The following is a 16,706-nucleotide window of genomic DNA, read 5'->3' as shown; positions in this document are numbered from 1 at the left end:
TATATCGTTCCACTGAAATTTCCAAACCCATTCTCCAACTCACTTTGATGGGACTTTGCCAAAAATTCAACAGTTGAAATCTTTAAAGTTTGAGACTCATTGTTAAGTGGCTATACAATTGGGACTCCACTCCAGGACTTCCACATACGAAGGACAAAGGTTAAGAATGTAGTGTGACTGTGGGTACCTTTGCCATATGCCAGGACAAATTAAAATCAAGTGGGGAAAAGCACTCAGTCAATGGCAGAATGATAGTAAGATGTGGGAGAAGGTGAGTGTAGAGATATTTATAAGGACAATCAGATAAAATTCCTTACACCCTTTAATTGTAATTAAAGGGAATGAAATACCACTGGTTATAGATACCTAATGGTGATTGGGAAAAGTGTTTTAAAGTTCAGAGAAAAGTTTTCTTCTTTTTTGGAGAAGGAAGGCAGGGGTACAGGAAAGAAAAACAGAATGTCATTGGGACAGACTTTCTACAGGGTTATTTAGTTTCACATATAAAATAATCCTTACCATTCAAAACTGCTATTTCCTTCTTCAACACAAACACATAATTCTCAATAACATTATTCCAAGGTAGTGAATGTGTCTCAATATCAACAAATATCTTCTAGAAGAGTTTTATTATAAGAAGACTTTAAAACATCTGTGATGCAGCTTGTAAATCCATTTAAAAAGCCTCTGCCAAAAAAAAAAAAGAAGAAAGAAGAAGGAAAGAAAGAAAGAAAGAAAGAAAGAAAGAAAGAAAGAAAGAAAAAGGAAAGAAAGGAAGAAAGAAAGAAAAGGAAGGAAGGAAGGAAGGAAGGAAAGAAAGAAAGAAAGAAAGAAAGAAAGAAAGAAAGAAAGAAAGAAAGAAAGAAAGAAGAAAGGAAAGAAAGAAAGAAAGAAAAAGAAAGAAAGAAAGAAGGAAAGAAAAGTGGCAGTTGTCTTATTTTACGCAGAAAATTCATTTGGTGAGTTTATGTTCTACTCCAGGAATCCAGGCTTCTGTTCTTTTTTCTGTTTGGGGGCGAAAAAATGTTACATCTTTATGCTGTGTTATCTTCACATGAACACTTGAATTGAACGCAGTGCCATTTAGATGAGCATCGGAGGATGGTCTGAAAATTACCACAGAGTTGTTTAGTCAATTAACAGAAATCTTTAGGGATTATAAAGCTTGGTATAGCAACTTCATATTTAGGATAAAATAGAATTAAATAAATAAAGCCTTATTTTCTGTTCTTAGGGCTGGGCTCATAGAATGCACTGAGCGCCATCTGCTGGTAATTAGTTTTTCAAAACTTTATTTTCTTACCAAACTACCCAAAGTCAGTAGACATCAAGACTAGGCATATATACATTAATATATATATGGCAAGATTCATGAAGAAAATCATCTATGTACTATAAATTTCCCTCATGTCACATGAAAGTGTTCCATTATAATCTATTACATCATAATTCTAAAATTTGCTTTAGGATAGAGACCCAGCAACATTTCAAATAAGAAAGAAGTTTAGTTTCACTTAAAGCATGACATGAAAATACCTATCTGGTGCAAAGCATTTAAAATCTTAAAAATATGGGCAGCCCTGGTGGCGCAGTGGTTTGGCACCGCCTGCAGCCTGGGGTGTGATCCTGGAGACCTGGGATCGAGTCCCACATCAGGCTTCCTGCATGGAGCCTGCTTCTCCCTCTCCCTGTGTCTATGCCTCTCTCCCTCTGTGTCTATGAATAAATAAATAAAATCTTTATAAAAAATAAATAAATAAAAGAAGATCTTAAAAATAAAGCATTACACCAGCATTTTTGTGTGCGTATTTAGAAGCAGTTAATGAACATGGAAGTTTAATCTTGGTCATCTTTAATCATTAAATTATATGTTAAATTATGTTACAAAGTCAACATACTTAAACATGCTACTTAAACTCTTATTAATTTTAAAAAACCTGTGACTAAAGAATCTCAGTCTTAGCAGAAGTCTCAAAGGTAGGATAAGAAAGATGCATAGTAATTTTAGAAAGAACTCTACTTCACACAGGGTCTTTGAGGATTTTTGTGTTATATGAAACCTATGTCATATCTTTCTCCTAATATTTGATGTCTCTCAAATCCAGATGTCTCTCAAACATAATAATGCAGTTTTGCCTGCATTTTAGGTCTTTCACACCCAGGCAGAAAATTAGACCCATTGTTCCCCATTAACCTTCTCTAGACCAGGCACGATATGAAACAGATGCTTGAGTGTCCATTTCCATCTTTCCTGTGGAAGGCAATTAATTATTACTTCTGATGTATTAAATAGTAGATTGTAAAGAAAAATAATTACCTATGGGAAACTTTTAGAAAAACGAATTAAAAATATAAACATTAATTTAAATTATGTTATAATAAGAAAACCTGACACGAACTATTATCTCCAAAATTTAAAGCTTAGTAATAGGAGTTGTTCATTGTTTGTCATAGTACATAGCCTATGGTGTCCTTCAGTAGAATTATGAGGTCTTACAGGGGGATATCGTGTACTCTGAATAAAGGAATAACTTGAAAAAAGCAACATTCTCTGGTAGCCAAGAGATATGAGAAAATATTATATGCATTTAAAATAGCAACACGAAGGCAGTTTGTGTATTAAATGAATAGCATGGGATCCCTGGGTGGCGCAGCAGTTTGGTGCCTGCCTTTGGCCCAGGGCGTGATCCTGGAGACCGGGGATCGAATCCCACGTCGGGCTCCCAGTGCATGGAGCCTGCTTCTCCCTCTGCCTGTGTCTCTGCCTCTCTTTCTCTCTGTGTGACTATCATAAATAAATAAATAAACTTTAAAAAAAAATAAATGAATAGCATGTGTTTTTTTTAAAGTATAAATAGTATATTTTGTGAACAGAAAATCAGAATAAATTAAGTAAAAGTTAATAAACACTGAGAAAGCATGGAATGACATGGAAAGATGTTGGCTATTCAGAGTGAGATTTCCAGAGAAACACAATGCAATGGAATTTAACCTTTTTTCCTAGTTTCTTCTTTCCATAATTATGTCTGGTCAGCACCTAAGAGGCAGATTTCTTCTAAGAACAAGGAGTTTCTGGCCATTCGAATTTACTGTTGTTGAGACCCACCTTCTAGGAGGAGATTTTGAGCAGAGTAGCTGTAGACGCTAGCGGGGACCAGAACATGGAAGCCATCGTAGGTGGTGGCAAATGGAAGACTATAAATGTAGGGGCCTGCCAGCTACTTGGCACTTTCATCTCATGCATCTACCCGGCCCTGCAGGGGCCTGCCAGCCCTTCAACACCCCTTCATTGGAGTCTACACTTTTAAACTGACTGCCTGGAGAAGTTTAATGAGCCTCTTGGAATTAAAAAAAAAAAAAAAAAAGACAAAACAAAACAAAGAAGTGTAATGGAAATGGACAAGTTGAAAAAGGAATAGAGTTCATTTCCAGCCTGGTGCTTGGGGGGCTTTCATCAGGAGACTGCAATGGATATTTCAGAGCTGTGGAAGGAGGAAAGAAATTAAAAACAGCCTCCTATGATGAACTTGGATAATTTATTCCTCTGCAGAACAGTAGGCACAATGTTTCATTTTTTTATCCCCCCTGCTCTTCTTTTCCCCTCCACCTAATTTCTGAGCATTCCCAAGCTAGGCAAGAATGAAAATGAAGCATACCCCACACACGAGTCATAATGAAAGTGTGGAATGCACTCAGATTATTCATAAGCTTGCAAGTTGTGTATTTTGGTGGAGATTTCCTCCCTTCTGCTCCTGATTGCTGATGAAGAATGGTGTTTTAATAGGCAGATGGTAAAGACAATTACAGTTAGGGGCTCAGCTGGGAGTTACATCAGTTTATTGCAAATTATTAGTTGATAAATGCTTTTGTTTACAAGCAGAGTCTTAAGCAGCTTTGTAATCAGTTTATCAGCTGCAAGCGGAATTTTGACAGATCGCCTTTGGGGTGTAATGTCACCTTTTGGCTAGCCATTTAAAATCATGATGGCCAGGCAGCCAGACCATCAGATGGGCTACCTCATGACATCACTGCGAGCTCCAGCAAAGCCATGACACAGCACATCTTAGACCAGAGCACAAACACAGGAATGCTGAAAAGACTCCATGAGCAGACCTTTCCTGATGAAATCCCACAGAAACAGAATATCAGTTTGCTTAAAGCAGCATGTTGTGACTGACATGACTTTCAGCACAGTAGTTGAGAAAATCTTCCAGGCAGTTCTCAATGCCTTCTTAATCAGGGGGCAAACCTTTCTGTACCTACACTTTGACAGAAATCTAGAACTGCCCACAAGGGACACTGTTCACTTTTTTGAAGGGAGCTTCATGGGCTTCTTAAAAAAGGGGAAAGAAATTATCTCCATAGGAGAAATTTTCCTACAGAAAAATAATAAGTTCTGTGGAGAGGATATATGCCAAGGAGCTAAAAGCTCTAGGAAAAATTTATTACAAGTTTGCATTGGGGAATGTCCTATGTGATAGAAGAGTTTAGAAAACACCTTGGTTTAACCATGCTGGCTTTGCTTCTTTATAAAATCAAAATCTGGGACACCTGGGAGGCTCAGCGGTTGAGCGCCTCCCTTTGGCCCAGAGCGTGATCCTGGTGTCCTGAGATTGAGTCCAAAGATCCAGTCCCTCATTGGGCTCCCTGCATGGGGCCTGCTTCTCCCTTTGCCTGTGTCTCTGCCTCTCTCTCTCTCTCTCTCTCTCTCTCTCTGTGTGTCTCTCATGAATAAATAAAGTCTTTAAAAAAATAAAATAAAAATCTATAAAATAGGATGATAGTATTTCCTATTGACCACACAGATAATTCCTTGAAATTAATGAAGGTGTTCATGTTTCTGAGTTCTGCTAAGACCAATATTTGTTGAATTTATGCTAAATAACACATCATATAATGTTTGAAATGACAAATAATTCACAGATGATATTGAGCTTATTTCCAGAATACTTGCTGAAGGAGGGTGCCGTACTTTAATGATTTTACATTACAGCATTATGAACATTTACCAGTGGTTTGCTTTGCTGTAAAGACATAGTTTATAAACCTGAGACGTTCAAGATGTATCCTTGGAAGGATTCACTAGATCATAAGTCTAAAAACAACTCATATTTACCTTTATATTTCCCAAAGAAAGTAAATTTTGTGGGCTTCATCAAAATACAAAATATTCAAATAATCATGTATAGTAGCTCCTAAAGTAGTCATTTTCATTTGTACCTGCTGACTGTTAGTTTATATGTTTTTATTTCCTGGTATTCAAGGAAAACTTATTAATCTGATAGGAAACTAGCTCCTGAAGCCAGAAGCCAGGTTTCATAGCTGGAATTAGATATTCCCTATCCTCTAAAATATAGACCCAATACAGGAAGATCTTTGGAAATATGACTCCAGCTGATAAATTTGAAATCATATGTAACATGTGTAAAAGCAGAATCTTTCTTCTCTTAATCTCAGAAATATGGTTAAGTATCTCTATTCATTTATCTCCCTGACTCCTGTTCTAATTCGATCTCACTTTCTCAATTAAGATCCTAAAATCATCAGAATAGAATCAACCTTATTTAAACTGACCACATGGCTCAGTAAAGTTTGTAATTTTAATGTTGGGTTCACAGAAGCTTCCTTAAAAAACGAGAGTATAGTTTTTATCGTCACTTCAGTATTCAGCACACAGTCCCCAGTTCCCAATTTTCCAGTTCTTAAGCAATTAAATGTTCTATTGACATCAGAGGAAAGGCTGCCTACAGAAGAGCTGAAGAATGAAAGCCTTGATATCTTAAATTGTAAATTGTGTTTTAACATAAAGAGCATAAAAAGTTGTTTTTCAGTTTTTTTAATCAAGTTAATGAAGGATAAATAGTGCATTTGGCAAATAGTTCTGCTGTGTGTCCATCCCTCTTGATTAAAAAGGCAAAGAATGATTTTTAAAAAATCTATTCTCTCCATTGGCCCAAATACCAAAGACAGACTCCAGAGTTGCTGGTCAAATCTGATTTTCCCCCATTTCCCAGGAACTGCTAGGATGTTCTATAAAAAGATGTCAGGAGTGCCAGGATGGGAAAGTTGAATGGCCCCAAATGCCCTGCATTGCCTATAAGTACAAATGAATAATGTTAAAGATTATTTAAAAACAGGAAAGACCTTTTGCAAAATGCTTTTGATTTATTGCTGTGTTTTGTGCAGATCTTTATCAATTATTCTCACTCTATTTTATTAAAAAACTATTGTAAACTATGAGTTGGCATGTTGCTGCATACGGAAAAAAGGCATTAATCAACTTTAAATAAACAAGTGCAAAGATCTATCTAACAACTATGAAGTAGTTAATACATTTTTAAGCAATTTTATTATAGAAAGGAGGTCTAAAAGAGTAATGCTTAATTATCTGGACTCCTCTGTGCTGGGCTCCCTTTTGATTGTATTAATGAAGCAGCTGGCCCATTGTTTCCCTTTAATTCCTCTATTGTTTTAAGAATATGTCACAGCTCTTTATTCTTTTATCAGGTGCTGTGCAGGAGGATCCACACAATACCTCATATTCCTACTGTATTTGCCAATGCACAAAGAAACCTCCACAGCGGTTTTCAAAGAAGGGGCACACATAATTTATAAGTTCTATTCCTTGCACTACTCCACTGTCAAGAATTTCAACAGTATTGGATTTGAATTCATTATAAAATTTGTATTAAACAATGTGGCTACGTATAGATATACATACTGTGGTAATGTCTAAAGCTTGAGATTTAGGCATTAACACGTACGGTGTTGAAATGGGGCAATTATTTAGCTTTTAGGGAGTTATTCTGACCAATTGCTTTCTGGTTATGAAAAAATTAAATTTCACAAGCAGGCATCATATTAGATTTGCAAATTATTTAGTACAAATAAAAGAAGTTAATGACCAAACAAATAAGTATCCTTGTTTCCTCCACCTCCATAAACATAATGTCCCTTTGTGTGTGTGTGTGTGTGTGTGTGTGTTGAACAGTCCATTTATTCCCCCAGATAAAGGATTTAATTTACTTGAGTGTACCCTAGAGGTACCATTCTGTAGACCAATATGTAATATTTATTAACTAAACTCTGATCATCAATTGACTATCTTCTTACACACATCTTATATCACATGTGTGAAGGAGATAGGTTTTTAGATTAATGCAGAAATATCACTGAACATCTTAAATCAAAATGCTGTAGCAATTTAGTATATGATAGAACATTTTGTTGCCAGAGCTATCTAAAAATGCTGGTTCATTTATATGTGATTACTTTTTCTCCAAATTTCCATGAAAATCACACAAAAAAACACCCCACCCATGGTAAAGTCTCAAAGGTGTGATTCACATAGACATTCTCTTTTGACACAAGTGGGTGTTTTTCCTTTGTTTTCCCTCTGTCAAATATCTGTATTTTGGAGGCTGTTTCACTGATTCTAGAATTCTATCTCTAATAAAAGCAAGTAAGACTTAATGACTTAATGTCTGTAGAAGTTACTAACTTCAACTTTTAATATATGCTTAGGAAAACCATTAGAATAAATTACTGTAAACCACCAATTTCCTTTTGTATTGTTAGATTTGTGTATGTATGTGTATGTGTGTGTTTAGCTTTAAATAAAGTTTCAAACTGGTATCCCTATCTATTTGCTTAAGGCTCCTTATCCTTCTACATATTGAGGCAGAGAAATACAAAATCTAAATGTGATTTAATTGGTTCAATTTGCTGTATATTTTTATGCTAAGCTTAGGTCCGTATCTTGATGAGTCCAGATGTAGTCACGCTTGAGGTTTACAGCTTCACGTTGCTTGCATTTCCTTATTTTTACAAAGCAAGCGTCTATCAATCACACAGATAAATTAGAAAGAAACATGTATAGACATAACACATGGAAAAGATTTTTCAGCGTGCTATGTAATTATTAACCTGATTTTTACTATTGTAAGAAGCCGTGAATTGCAGATAGCATGGACGAAGTTAAATGCTTTTATACTGGATACATTTTGCTTATACAGAACTCTATAGGTATGGTCGAACAATATAATTGAAGCTTTGTCAGCTCTGTAACCTAGCAACAGATAATACTGTTAGGTTACTGAATTGCTCCTGGTTGACAAGTAGGGAGTATTTTTGTGTTTATCATGTTTGCTAATGATGGGCTCCTTTCCAAAAGGCTTGTCTTAATCTTAATTAGAGTTTATCAGCAGAGGTCTGCATGACATTGTGCAGACACTGATTTCATAAATAATAAAAAGTGCAAGTGAAAAATTTGGCAGGATGGAGAGATATTTAAGGGCACTGCTTCTAGTAAGAGGAGCGTGGATTTCCAAAATATAATCGAGTTTGAACTGTGACTTTATTCTTTATTATTGAAACTTGTAGTACACTTCACTGCAGTTTTGACAGCAATTATGAAAAAAAAATTTATAAGCTTCCTGTTAGGAACCATGTCTGTTTGCACAGGAACTTTGATCATAAACATTACTTAGAACAGTAAGTACATGATTTTTCAAGAATGTCAAGGTCTTAGTGGTTATTACTTTCTACGGAACCTTGAATGTATCTGTCCTTTTTTGTGAAGGGAGTGGAGTGTGGGTGTGGAGACGGGGAAGAGTGACTACGTTTGCAGCATAAGAGGCAGACAAAGAGAGGATCCTAAAATAACCTTTCCATTTGGTGGAAGCGAAAGAGGTATCAGATAGCTGCTTTAGTGCCTGATGTTGTTTGATAAAGACTTCACGCAGCAGGAATGTGATTTTTTTTCCCCGCTCTGGTTTGTACAGTATGATCTTTCACAAGTTTTATTTGCAGGGGGGAATACAATGTGATTGATCATTCCTAATTACAAGTTACAAACCTTCAATGTAATAAAGAATTAAATGTTATAAAATTGAATGTAATTCACAAATATACCAAGTTCCTAACTGGCTTTTTCAGTTGAAAGGTGATGCTAAGTCATTACATCCTTGCTTTATCCATCTTTCCTCACCTTTTCGCTTAACACTCCCACATATGTCAAATATTAAGAAGACGGGGGAAATTCAGAGCTGTTTTCAGCTGCCATTTTCTGAGATTCAGACTCTCCCTACTGGAGTGTTTGGACCTCTGTATTTGATTATCAAGAGACCTCTGTTCATAGTGTCTCACACTTTCTATCCTATACAGATGCAGACAGCTCACCCTTATACCAGTGATTCTTAATGCTAGAGGCACTTGAAGCCCTCTGGAGAGCTAAAAAATAATGAAGCCCAACATCACTCCCAGAGATTTTGATTTGACTGATTTGGGGTTAGGACTTGGAAATCAAGTGTTGATTAAGAGCTCCCAGGTGAATTGACTGTGTAGTTAAGATTGCCAAGTCGTGCTCCATGGTTATGTGCAATTTTGATGCCCTTTAGAGTCCAGCTCAACTTGTAATTGAAATAGGGAGTTGGGCAAAGGCTACATTTGTATTTAATACTACCAAGTGACTTTAATATGTGTGAAATGTTTATTATAGCACTTGGCACACAGTAAGTGCTTTCTAAGTGTTAGCTATTCTAATTATGTGTTAGTCTTATTAGAAGGTAACCTGGAGTTATTTCCACCTGACAAATATGGACATTATGCTCCAGATCCTGGCTATGCACTTAACAGTTATATGTCATCACTGTGTAATCCTCATGATGCTGTTTCATAAAGTGAACCATCTCATTTTTTATTTGGAGAGATAACTGCACTCATTGCTCAAAAACTGAGTGATCAACTATGGCACAATGTAGTTAGCGAGCATCGGAGGTCACTCTGACTCCTCTGGGACACCTGGTTTTTCCAAAGTACAGCATCCAGAGCCAAATGGCCTTGTCCAAATCCCATCCTTCGTACCTCCCTCCCTTCCTCCAATTCCCCTCTACCTGTGTGACCTTGAACACCTTACCTACACTTTCAGACTCATAATGTCATAGTAAAATGGGCATAGGTAAAAGCCACCTTACTGTTTTCTTCGGAGAAATTAAGGTACATGCATGCAAAGCACTTAGCACCTATGTAGCACTTAATAAATGTGTGATGATTACTATTATTAGCATGTTGGTCATAGAAGCTTAAAAAGTTGCCCATAACCTGATGATAATCATCCATAGGTTATCTAGCCTAAGGCTGTCATTTTATATGAGGTACGTAAAGCAATTCTCCAAGATCACTCAGTAACTAATCATCAAATCAGGACCAGAACTAAAGTTTTTTACCCACTGACCAGTCAAGTACTGTTTCTTGTCCATCTTTGCACAGAGGACAAATACATTTTCAGGGACTTCAGGTGATAGCCATGTATTATTAACATGTAATCCCTTTCACCAAGATCATTTGCTCTTCATTGCCTGTGCAAAGAAAGCCGTGAGTTTTATCAACTAAGCATATCTATTATTGCCACATATGTGCCCCACCCCTTTGCATAATTCTATTTGTTTTCAGATCAATATGCCATTAGTTTTGATTCGTATATTAAAAATGTACCTGCTTTAAATCTGGTGGCATTAAGCACACTATGCATATAAAAGCCATAGAAAACATCCTTAAATTCCATATCCAGAGAGAGTTGACAGTAACGGCTCCATTGGTGCTCTGAACACAAGCAGAAATCCAAGTTGTCAAAATCATCAGGAGCTACATCACTCACAATTTTCAAATCTACACAAGGATCCAAAATTCATTCAAATGAATGCAGTTAATGTGGCCAAATACAGTCAACTCCATCTTAGCAGCAACTTCATCCCTCTAGGGATTGAACTTTCAAGATGCTTTATTTGTTAACATAGATTCGCTAGGAAAACTGAAAGGGGAAGCGACCTTACTCTGTTGTTTTAAACCATCTCCTATGGAAAGCACTTTATAAAAGTCAGATTCCTATCTTTAGCTGTGGCTAAAAAAACTTGTGTAAATATTCGAGATTCACAGTGGTGGTTTTTAGTGAAAATACAATGCTCTTATTTTTTCCCAATTTTTTTATTGTGGTAAATTATATATAACATTAAATCTACTATCATAACCACTGTTAAGTGTACAGTTCAATGGCATTAACTACATTCACATTATCCTGCAGCCATCACCGTGGTCCAATTTCAGAACCATTTTCCTTTTGCAAAACTGAAACTCTACATCCGTGAAACAATAGCTTTCCATTTGTGCCTCCCCCAGCCCTGGCAACTGCTAGCCTACTTTTGGTCTCTGATTTTGAATACCCCAAGTAGCTTACCTTACTGTAAGTGGAATCAGAATCGTGCAATATTTGTTTTTTTTTTTTTGTTACTAGCTTATGTCACTTATTATAAAGCCCTCAGATTTCTTCTGTATTTTAACATTTGTCAGAATGTCCTTCCTTTTTATTTTTATTTAATTTCCTCCATTTTTTAAGCTGAATATTGCATTGTTATGATTGTTATGTATATACCACCGTTTGCTTATCCATCTTTCAGTGGACACTTGGGTTGCTTCCATGATTTAGCTATTTTTAATAATGCTGCTATGAACATAGGTGTGCACATAGCTCTTAGAGACCTTGCTTTCAATTCTTTTGAGTATATACCCGAAAGTGGAATTGCTGATCATAAATTAATTATATTTTTAATTTTTAATGAACTGCCATACTGTTTTCCATAGTGGCTGCACCATTTTACTTTCTCGCCAGCTGTGTACAAGGGTTCCAATTTCTCCACATCCTTGGCCAGTACTTGTTATTTTCTGGGTTTTGTTTTTGTTTTTTTGATAGTGATATTCTTATTTTATTTTTTATTTTATTTTTAAAGATTTTATTTATTTATTCATGAGAGAGAGAGAGAGATTTTGAGAGAGAGAGAGAGAGAGAGAGAGAGAGTCAGAGACACAGGCAGAGGGAGAAGCAGGCTCCATGCAGGGAGCCTGATGTGGGACTCAATCCTGGGACTCCAGGATCATGCCCTGGGCCAAAGGCAGGCACTAAATTGCTGAGCCACCCAGGGATTCCCCTGATGTTCTTATTTTAAAGCCAATGTAACAGGGCCACCTGGGTGGCTCAGTGGTTGAGCGTCTGTCTTTGGCTCAGAGTGTGATCCCAGAGTCCTGGGATCGAGTCCCACATCAGGCTCCCTGCAGGGAGCCTGCTTTTCCCTCTGCCTCTCTCTCTCTCTCTCTCATGAATAAATAAAATCTTTAAAAAAAAAATAAAAGCCAATGTAACATTCTCTGATTTGTTTCCATTGCACATGAGGTCAGTAGAATGAAGACACCAAAATAAGTATCAGCATGATTTAACATTTGCATGCACTCAGATTGTTCCTTGATTAAGACAAATACTAAGTAAGGCCTTATATCCAATTAAGGTAGATATAGAGTTGAGCATATCTACCTTAGCTCCAAAAACCTGAAGGTGGGAAACTGGTTCTTCTGCTGCCTCAGTCCCATGTCAGTGCTAGAAACTATTTCTATTTCTAACTGGCTAAGATACAGTATGTGATTCACGAATGGATGCAGCCTTAGTCTTCTTTTCCAAAATGGGTTCACTCTCTCCAGTGAAGCATAGATACATTTGCTCATGGAATCCACAGGCTTCTCTTTTCTTTCTGGTGAGATTCGTTTTCTTGGATTTGGCAGGACATTGAGAAATAGAATAATAGTCTCAACCAGGCCAAATGAAAAGGATACTCATTGCCAGTTATATAGCACTTATATGTCAGTTCTTAAGCTTTCACAAATATTGGCTTATTTTATCCTCAAAATAACACTATGACTTCAGTACTACTACCAACATTCCCATTTCCAAGAATGAGGAAACTGATCTGCAGAATGCTTAGGTGATAAGTTGAAATCACACAGTAAGTGGCAGGGCCAAATCTAAGCCCTGGCAGTCCAGTTCCATTGTTCATTCTCCCTGCAGATGGGATTACATCCCCAACCAGCAATCACCCTTGGAATGTCTAACTGGGATCTATAATTAAAACCATGTTACAATTCTTGACATATATCTCTCCCTGTAAATGACTTCCTAAGGTTGAATGCTCTAAATTCACCAAAATCAGCCAAACAGTGTCAGAGAGCCAACTCTTGACTGTTGCGGTGCTATTCTCTTGGTTCTTCTATAACTTTTCTAAATACATGCTCTCCATATCTTTAAATAATCCGTTCTCCTCTACTCATATCTTAATTGTTGAGATTCTCCAAATTTCAATCTGTTTCTTTTCTTTTCACTCTGTAGTCTTCCTGCATTACCACATCAATGCAAAGAGCATCCATAGTCATTTAGAATGTGCTGATGACTTCCAAAATTTTTTTTTTCCCTGCAGCCTTATGTCTCCTCTAAATTCCAACTGCCTCCTAGATACATTCATGCTGAAGCCCCTCAGGGACTTCAGACTTTACATTTTCAAAGCAAAAGACATGATTTCTGCACATGCACATAAACGCACATACATACAAGAAACAGGCACACCTGGTCTTTGGAGTCAGACAGACGGAGGTCTAAATCATGAATCTGCCACTGTCCATGTGCATCGCTTTGGGCAAGTTAGTTAACCTCTCCAGGCTTCAATTTTCTCAATTTAAGAATGAGGAAAATATCACCCACTTCACAGAATAATTGACAGGATTAAAACAGATGAAATACATAAACCACTTAGCCTATTAGGTCCAAAGAAAGTGCTCCTAATTAATAAAATTGTCTTGTTGTCTGTGTAGTACAACTGTTACTACACCAGCTTTACTGCCTCGCTGATGGCATCACTGCCGTCTAGTTTCCCAGACCAGAACCTTCCTGTTATTTTCAGCAGCCTCCTTTCTCTTCTTCATTTCAGGAAATCAGCCCAGTTCTTTCTCTTGAACTTGGCCCTTTTCTCCCTCACAATTTACCTAGTACAACAGCCTTTAAATGGCCCTTGGGGTAACATGTCCTGTCCATTCCTCCCCACCCCTCCCAGTTTACTGGCCTCATTACCCTGAGATCTTTATTCTGGGGGAGAAAAGCCTCATCAAAAATGTGTTCATTTATTCACTCAAGTAAATGTATGCCATCTCCCCACCATGACGAGCCAGACACAACTGTTTTTATGTTACTTTCAAAGCTGTCTTGCCCTGCTCTAAACTTTTTGGGGGGAGGAGGCCCTGATATGTAATGTGGCAGGTGCTGCAACTCTCACCACGGCGGACTGATTTCAGGTTACCAGTGTGATACCCACTAGCACATAAAATTTCTGACAATTGGGCATTGTGCCCTATGATCCAGTATAGGCTGGCGCAAGCACACCCCTGCCTGTGACCAACACTTTCTCCCTCAGGCACCCCCGCTCCAGCAAGGTGGCCTCTGAACCATTATCAGAACCAATCAAACTCTTCCATAATCCCACACTTCCATGCATGCCCCTTTCTCTGCCAGTAATGATTGACCTGTCAGGTCCCCCCACACATACTTCTGCTATTTTGCCTTTATTTGTCACGAGTCAATAAAAAAGTCACCTTGGATAGCTTGCCTGACTCCCCCAAGAAGTGTCAGTTTCTCCCTCCACATTGTTTTTGGCTTTAGGGGGTGACACCCACCATGTGGTATTGTCATTCATCTGTCTGTATGTGTGCATTCTAATTGTTTGTGAAGCCCTGGAGCCCGCCTGGCACACAGCAGGGAGTTCAATGAATAGCTGATTGAATGAAAGATTTGAGAGATTAAATCCTAAGACAACTGACTTCCTCATCAAGTCTACACGGTACATTTTCAGTCTAATTCAGCCTTTCTAAAGGATATGCTCTGACTAAACCATAAAATAAGATAAAATGATAAGGATAATAAGATATGAAACATTATTCAGTATGTCAAAAAACATATATCATAATTGCCAGGCTGTTTAATCATGTAGAAAAAATCATTTTTTGCTTAATTTTCATTGCACTTAATATTCCTAAGTTTTCTTTTATTTACTTATTGGATCTTTCTGGCTCAGAGTTTGAGCACAAGTATTCTGAGTCATCCTGCAACATAGTTCACTGCTGGGATAGACATTAGCTATGAGTGGTACCTTCTCTAAAATCTTAATTTCTCCTGGGAACTGGAGTCCGAACCTTCCCTTTTGTGAAATATACCCACAGCTGGATTTACCAAAAATGTAAATGTATCAAAAGGGGTAACATATTACCAATAATGTAAGTCATCTCAGTTCATCACTGAAATCCAGGGACTCTGAAAAAGCAGGCTATGAAGTAAACCAGAACTGTCGCGCCTTGCTCTGCCCGCCCCACCTCTCTATTACAAAGACTCACTTAATAAACTATACCCTAGAGGAAAGATAAGGTGCAAATGATTACCTTGTCTACAGCTGTAAGTAGTTTGGATCTGTATGTACATCAGAGGAGGCATAGCTGCTGAATGCAGAAGCCTTCCGGGGGAAGAATCCGCACTGGCAGGCACACCGCCACTTAGCACTTTTCTGTGCTCATCTGCTTCCACAAAGATGCTGTTTAGCTTCTATCCGTGTAAATAAATAAGTCAGCGCCAAAGCGAATCTGTTTTTCAGTTTTGCTAAACTTGGGATGCTTTCAGATCCGTTAGAGTCAAAGTGAAAAAAAAAAAGTTGTTTTTCCAAGCCTTTCGGTATATTTGGGTTTCACTTTTGGTACTTTTGGGTTTTACTTTGCAACTTTCACACAAATTCGAGATAGGTAAACTTAGCTTTATTTTTCACAAACAGGTACTGTCGTGGATGGTGCTCTGTTTGCTTACCTTTAAAATGTAATCAGCTGGTGTAATTAACTGTCTGAGGTCTCTCTGGAAGTGTCCCGATTCTTCTGTGCAACTCAGCCATATCGTGTGCTGTTGTTATCTTTTCCAGTATATTTTTACCACAAGTTGTTTAAAAACTATGATCTATTTAAGGATGGGGAAAATGAAGTGCAGTTGAAGAGACGGTTATGCCGAAAGATAAACAGAGCAATATTACTTATCAGAATGGGTACAATTTTTGCTTGTTTAATGAGTACAATATATAGCTTTGCAATATATATACAATGAGAAAAAAAGCTTTATAACATATCAAGTATGCCACATTATTTCAGGCATAACTATATAGGATACATATCTAGGTCTGAGAGTGTAGATAACAAAATATAAGTGCTTTGCCTGTCTAAACATGTTAAATAAATGAGCATACGCTATCACAGTTCCAATACATTAGAAGATGTACTTGCATAGTTAATTTTCTTTTTAATGCACCACACGTGATCATTTGAAGTGCAGAGCCAGAGTATATATCTTAGTATTTGAAGAAAGAGTTCTTTTCATTTAAACAAATCTTTATTTAAATAAGCCTTTTGAAAGGGATCTGTGCCATATCTTCTTTTCAGGAAGTTCAATCAGGGTAAATGAAGATAAAGAAGCCACATTATAAGGAATATTATATAAGTAAAGATCACTAAGCCAAAAAAAAAAAAAATGGCAGCAGACATAAGGAGAGCAAAACTAGCTGAAATGTCATTTTAACTTCCTAGATTTTAGGAGCTTTCGTGTACTTCTGTTTTGTTTTAGACATGTAGGTATTTTGGGAAGATGAGTGTGGGAGGGAGGGAGAGGGGGAGGGAGGAAGAAATAACTTCTTCTATAAGGTACAGAGAAAGTAACTTCAAAGGCTCACCTGAAAGAAATTCTGCAGCTGGATCCCTACCATGCCTCTCGGTAAGCATGGGACCATGTAATAGACTGGTTAATGATTAAGGCA

The 16,706-nt window shown here is 37.3% G+C and overlaps 1 protein-coding gene across 5 annotated transcripts in view; it reads left to right on the top strand.

Moving 5' to 3' along the window:
- ZFPM2 (zinc finger protein, FOG family member 2) overlaps positions 1-16,706 on the top strand; it is a 456,766-nt gene that overhangs the window by 429,172 nt on the left and 10,888 nt on the right. The window lies entirely within an intron of this gene.

Source organism: Vulpes vulpes, chromosome 13 (genome assembly GCF_048418805.1).
Source record: "Vulpes vulpes isolate BD-2025 chromosome 13, VulVul3, whole genome shotgun sequence".
NCBI classification, from domain to species: domain Eukaryota; kingdom Metazoa; phylum Chordata; class Mammalia; order Carnivora; family Canidae; genus Vulpes; species Vulpes vulpes.
This window is presented reverse-complemented; position numbering and strand designations above follow the sequence as displayed.